A 7449-nucleotide genomic window follows, 5' to 3' on the forward strand; every position below is an offset into this window, starting at 1 on the left:
AGAAGAGAGAAGAGAGAAGAGAGAAGAGAGAAGAGAGAAGAGAGAAGAGAGAAGAGAGAAGAGAGAAGAGAGAAGAGAGAAGAGAGAAGAGATTGGAGAGATCTTATATGAAAGTGGAAAAAGAAACCTAAGATTCAATGGAGACTCTGAGATGTTGGAGATGCCAGGACCATGATATACTGACCTACAAAAACTCCTTCATACATGGAGTGGAGCTGGCCCAAGTCAGAATCTGTATTCCAAATGGCAGAAGTTGAAAGGTGGGGATACTCAAAACTAAAGGAACAAAAGTGGTGCCAGCATGCCTATCATAGTGTTAGATATGTAACACTGTCTGTTTTTTGTCCTGCTATATTTTCTTAGACTTCCCTTGCTTTGCCCCAGCCCCATCCCTTCATTTGCAATAGAAATATTCTTTATTCCATGCCATTGCAGATTAGAAGTGTTTAATAATTATGTAAAGTTTCACTGTTAGGAACGTGTCTTAATTTTGGAATTTTGGATAATTTTGGAACTTTTGAACAATATTCTAGAAACTTCTGAAATATGTTTGTGGCCATGTTTCTAAGAGTTTGTATTGTTGTGTAAGTGATGTGAGAGGCCCAGCCTAGTGTGGGCAGCACCATCCCTAGGCAGGGGTCCTGGGCTGTATAACAAAGTTAGGTGAACAAGAGCAAGTGAGGGAGGCAGTTGTCAGTGTCAGTGTCAGTCCATGATATCTACTTGGATTTCCTTTAGTGATAGATTGTGACCTGGAAGTATCAGATGAAATAAAACTGATCCACTCCCAAGTTGCTTTTGGTCATGGTATTTAATACAGCAAAAGCAAGAAACTAGAACAAACCTTAAATTTACAATAGCTTTAAAAAGCTATCACTTGGTATTGGCACCTGCATGGGAGGAGCATTTACTTATTGATGCAAGTTAGTACAGCATTTATCGGGAAAGCTAAGAGAACAGTTGACAGCATATAGTAAAATGTTATGTTGTATATACCACTATATCTAGCAATACACTCTTTAGATGTTCATCATACTATCCATAATATCTAATATTTAGTTCTGGCTACACATTAGGTACTGTGCTTCACTCTTTATGGGTATCAAGATATTAATTTCTTGCAAAATTGTGACATAGATTCTACTATTGTTCAGTTTGTATATCTGTAAACATGCATCATGCTAATATTAATAATCACCAAGGTTATATAATATTCAGTTATATAAATAGGAAATGAAGTGAAATAATTACTATACAAGAATATACCTCAGTAGTAAAGGTATACTCTACTAAGGGCATGAAGACCTGAGTTTCATGCCCAATATTACAAAATCAAGTCACAAAAACAGTCATTGTAGAGCTAAAATGTATGTCTTTCTTATTTTCTTGCACAAATGCAAGAATAATCCAGACTTTTGAATGGCTTCTATGTCTCCCCCACTAACATAATTATAAGATCAAAATCCAAATACTAAGATCAGCTTGATTTTATTAGAGAAATAGATGAAGTTCAGAAATACATGTCCAATTCTTATCAAAAATATCTAGATACTTCTGTATACCACTTTCTAGAGCTAGGCCTTCTATAGAGTTGTAGAACATGTTGCAGTCCCCTGTCCTAGATGACAATATAATAGTGAACCAATCCTTAAAAGATAATATAGTAGCAAACTTAGCTCACAATCACTTCCTGTGAGGAAATGAGTTCAAAATTGGAGAGACTTTCAGAGTGGAAATACCATAACATCTGTTTTAATGTTAGGATTACAATAAAAACTATTTCATATTTAAGAATAATCTACAGGATAGAGAGACATTTCCACAATCTAGATTATTTATTTCGTAGTAATTATTTATCTGTTGTCATTTGTAGATAAGAAAAGTAATTTCCACATAGTCACACAGATGCCACAGCCCACTGATCTTTTAAACTGTAGTTGCTTTGCATAACTGATGGAAGAGATGAACAACATTTTCCCATCTTCTTTTGTCTTTCAGTTTTTAGAGATAAGATCTTCTGAAGATCTAGTGCTTTTCTCTTCCTCCTCTGGAATCTGGTCCTACACAGCAGTCTCATTTTAGCAGAGAGCAGAAGCCCATATCCCACCTACTCTGGGACTCACAGTGTTCTTGCCCTCTGGCCCTCACAGTTCTGGAATTCTTGCCTCTACACTGTTTCAGCTTCTAGTTTTCTACCTTCGTACCTTGTGCTGAGATAATATAAAACAATTAGCTACTGCTGTTTTGCTTCATTTGTCCTCACCTTCATTAGTCTTCTTTTCTCTGATGCCCTTTATAAGGTCTAATCAATTTTGTTTACATATAAAATGTATTTACATTTTGTATCATTCTTTTAGAGTCTGGATGGCTGAATAACTCATTTGGTAATCTTGACACAGCATAGAGTCATCTGAGAAGAGAACCCTCAACTGAGAAGTTGCTTAGATTGAATTTGCTTGTGCACAGGTCTGCGGGAGATTGTCCCAACTGTTTATTGACACAGGAGGGCCCAGCCTACTGTAGGTAGCACTATTCTTGGCACATAGAACAGGGCTACAAGCTAAGCCTCAGACTTTCTACATGGTTACTGCCTTCAATACCCTGCTTCCTGCTTTGATTTTCCTCATTGAATGACTATAACCTGTAAGCCAAAATGATCTCTTTCGTCCCCTAAATCCCTTTTTAATCATGGTGTTTATTGTAGTAACAATATGGAACCTGAAACAGTAATGGATTATGAAGCCTTCCTTCATTTTCTAACCAAATTTACCCTTTACTTAATTCTTGGAGCATCAAAGAAATGGAACCCAAAGATGTGTGTGTATGCATTTGTGTGTGTGTGTATGTGTGTGTGTGTGCATATGTATGTGTGTTTGTTTGAGGGTGTGTGTGTATTGTGTTTGTGAGTGTGTGTGTATGTGTGTGTGTGTGTGCATGTGTGTAAGAATGATCATATGCACAGAGGTCAGAGATGATATTGGGCTCCCTGGATCTTGCAGTCATGAGCTGGCAGATATAAATACTAAGTAGGAATCAAATTTGCTCATTTGTAAGAGCAATAGGTTATCTTAACCACTGAACCATCTCTAGCTCCCTCAGGTAGTCCTTAAAGATAATGCATATGGGAGTGTGTAGGTCACCTGGTTTTCAGTACTTCACCCAGCAGACTAGCAGCCCAGACTACTGCAAAGATGATTGAGCCTGGCTTTCCAACTGCTTCTATTCTTATGCCTCCAATCCCTGGACCTGTATCTAATTGATTTTTGAGGTATTTGGAGAGACAACAAACTTTTTAAATGTCTCTTTTAGTGTCCTAAAACTTGAATCATGTGTTCCTACATCAGAACCACAGACTTTTTTTTTTTTTTGTCTAGTTGATAAGGAAACTGTCCCAACAGCAGTTTTTGGATGCAAACACAGGAAGACACATAAACAAGAGGAGAAAACACTGTCAACTTGTTTATCAGGTCACAACTTCTAGTGATTATTGGAGAATTCAAAGAGACATCTACATTTTCTAGCAGTCCAACATTTTGGCAACTGAGAACATCAAGTCTTTGCCTTTAGTTTGGAAGCCCATAGAGTTTTGATTACCACGACTGTGTGTGGGAGCCAACTGCACTATCTGAAGGTGAAGAGACTGCCCTAGGTGTGCAGCAGTCATGACTGATGTTGCAGGAGTCTTTAGGCTGGCTGTCTTGCATCCAGCAGCAGGCTACTTAGAAAGCTTGAGTGTTTCCATAACTTAAATGGATTTACTACAACCCTTGATGGGTGAGAGAATCTTCTGTGGCAAAGTCTCACCCTTGCCTCCCTGCTTCCAGGTCAGTAAGCCAGTTTGAAAGAGAGGGGTACTTGCACAGAAAAGGGCTCATGGATTTACAGAGGCAGCCACTGCTCAGATAGAACTATGGTGGTGTAAAGGTCTAGCATGTCCATTTTCTTCATGTAATATTTAAAAGCCTGGATTTATGTGTGACCTGATTGGGTTGTATATTACAATGAAGAATGAAACTTAAAATAAATTGGGTATAATGTTAGTAAGATGATTGAATTTATTCTAAAATTTTAAAGATCTCTAGCTTGCACCACTACCAAAATAAATTATAGGTAACTAAACATTATCAGGTTTTAAAATTCATAGAATGACCAGAAATCATTATACATGGAGATTTATATGACACAATAGGGAAGATTTCTCTAAGAATTATGTCAAAGCCAGAACCAAAAACGATGAAGAAAATATTTATGACAGATATCTTAAAGCCTAAAACTGAAATAAAATTATTTTAATGTATAAGAGATGAAAGAGTTAATATAGTATGTTAAGCAGTGTTTTTAAAATGTTTGACCTGAGAAAAAACAGTTTCAGGATACTGATCAATTATATAAATAACTGCACAAGATGTAAAAATCGTACCAGTCTCAATGGGCTTGAAAGACACACATGAAAAGAAGACATGATTTTAAACTGTCAAATGAAAAGATTTTAAAATGATTAGCAGGAAGCTACATTAGTGGAGAATTGGAAATTCTATAAATTGTTAGTGGAAAATGCAAAAAAAATCCTTTTAAATGGTAGTTTGCCTCAATGTATAAGTCTTAAAATGTGCTTAACTTTTGAACATGGAAATCTGCTTTTAGGATTCAATTCTCTGCTGTACATTTGTATGCATGTGTACATGCATACTATTTAATTTTTATATGTCTTTTTAATATTCATACTTCTTTGTCCTACTGGAATATAAGTTTTTCAAGATCAGGGACACTGCCCATTTAATTTTCTGTGCTTTTGCCTAGAAAATAGGTCATTTAGGTGATCAATACATGTTTGTGGATTTTTTTTTTAATTTTAAAACACGTATAAGGGAACCAGACACTATATAACATGCTTAGAGGATAATATGGCTTGCGTGTTAAAGACATTTTAAATAGACCAGAATCAGTCAAGCATGAAGAGCCAGAAAATGGGCAAGGTAGGGCTGGAGAAATAGCACATTGCTTAAAACCATGTGTTTATGAGCAAGAGAATCCGAATCCTGATCCTTAGTGCCAAGTAAATTCTGAGGTTAATAGATATTTTTGCCTACTCTTAAAAATGTGTTTGTGGGTTTGAACTCAGGTCATGATGCTTGTGTAAAGAACACTTTATACACTGTGCCATCACTCCAGCTTGTCTGGCTTCGTTATAAAGACGGTATGCCAATTGTGGTGTAACCCTCTAGCACAGAAGTTTTATGCTGTGTGTCCTGGCCCCCTTTGTTGTCAGATGACATTTTCACAGTGGTTTTCTAAGACTATTGCAAAACATAGATATTTACATTATGATTTATAACAATAGCAAAATTAAAGCTATGAATTAGCAGCAAAATAATTATATGGTTGGGGTCACCATAGCATATGGAACTGTACTAAAGGATCACAGTATTCGGAATGCTGAGAATCACTGCCTAGCAGTTCAGTATATCCAGATGCTGAACTCAAGTTTTCCAAAGTTCTCCTTTGTCTTTCTTTCTAAATTAAAATCAGTTCATTTTTGAATGATTATTTTTATAAAAACCCGGCCGAGTGCATCTAGGGCACGAGAGGACTCTCCATGCTACAGAAACCTTACCACATCCAGGACCTCATGATCACCTGAGAGCATGTGAGCAATAGAAGCAACAGACCTTCTTAGTCAGGGTCTGGTTGGGCCTTCATTCTCAGCCAGGAGGTGGAGCTGAGACATAGACTCCTGGGAACCTTCCTTGCCAGAGGAGAGTCAGCCTACAGGGAGGGCTCTGACCCCAGGACTCAGGAAGTGGATCAGAGCTCCAGACTTCTGGACACCTGCCCTGCAAGAGGAGACCATGCCTGAAGAGAGAGCTCTGACCACTGGATCTCAGAAGAGAGCTGGATTCCCATGACAGCTGACAGAGGCTAACAGAATCACAGGAGGATCAAGCTCCAGACAGAGACATCTTGAACATTAACACCAGAGATTTCCAGATGGCAAAAGGCAAACGTAAGAATCTTACTAACAGAAACCAAGAACATTGGGCATCATCAGAACACAGTACACCCACCACAGCGAGTCCTGGATAACCCAACAAACTGAAAAAGCAAGGCCCTTATTTAAAATCACATTTTATGATGGTGGTAGATTTTAAGAAGGGCATTAATAACTCACTTAAAGAAATACAGGAGACAACTGCTAAACAGGTAGAAGCCCTTAAAGTGGAAACACAAAATTCCTATAAGATATACAGTAAAACACAAACAAACAGGGGATGGAATTGAACAAAACCATCCAAGATCTAAAAATGGAAGTAGAAACATTGAAGAAAACCCAAAGGGAGACAACTTTGGAGATAGAAACCCCAGGAAAGATATCAGGAACCATAGATGTGAACATCAGCAACAGAATACAAGAGATGGAAGAGAGAATCTCAGGTACAGAAGATTCCATAGAGAACATGGACACAACAATCAATGAAAATGCAAAATGCAAAATGATCCTAACTCAAAACATCCAGGAAATCCAGGGAATAATGAGAAGACCAAACCTACAGATAATAGGAGTAGATGAGAATGAATATTTTCAACTTAAAGGGCCAGCAAATATCTTCAACCAAATTATAAAAGAAAACTTCCCATACCTAAAGAAAGAGATGCCCATGAACATACAAGAAACCTACAGAACTCCAAATAGACTGGACTGGAAAAGAAATTCCTCCCTACACATAATAATCAAAACAACAAATGCACTAAATAAAGACAGAATATTAAAAGCAGTAAGGGAAAAAGGTCAAGTAACATATAAAGGCAGGCCTATTAGAATTACTCCAGACTTCTCACCAGAGACTATGAAAGCCAGAAGATCCAGGATAGATGATATACAAACACTAAGAGAACACAAATGCCAGCCCAGGCTACTATACTCAGCAAAACTCTCAATTACCATAGATGGAAAAACCAAAGTATTCCATAACAAAAGGAAATTCACACAATATCTTTCCACGAATTCAGCCCTTCAAAGGATAATAAAGGGAAAACAGCAACACAAAGATGGAAACTACACCCTAGAAAAAGCAATAAAGTAATCAATCCTTTAACAAAACTAAAAGAAGACAATCACAAGAACAGATTCTCAACCTTAACAACAAAAATGACAGGAAGCAACAATTACTTTTCTTTGATTTCTCTTAACATCAATGGACTCAATTCTCCAATTAAAAGACATAGACTAAGAGACTGGCTACACAAACAGGACCCAACATTTTGCTACTTACAGGAAACCCACCTCAGGGACAAAGATAGACACTCTCAGAGTAAAAGGCTGGAAAACAATTTTCCAAGCAAATGGTCCAAAGAAACAAGCTGGAGTAGCCATTCTAATATCGAATAAAATTGACTTCCAACCCAAAGTTATCAAAAAAGACAAGGAGGGACACTTCATACTCATCAAAG

Source organism: Mus caroli, chromosome 9, assembly GCF_900094665.2.
Source record: "Mus caroli chromosome 9, CAROLI_EIJ_v1.1, whole genome shotgun sequence".
NCBI lineage: Eukaryota > Metazoa > Chordata > Mammalia > Rodentia > Muridae > Mus > Mus caroli.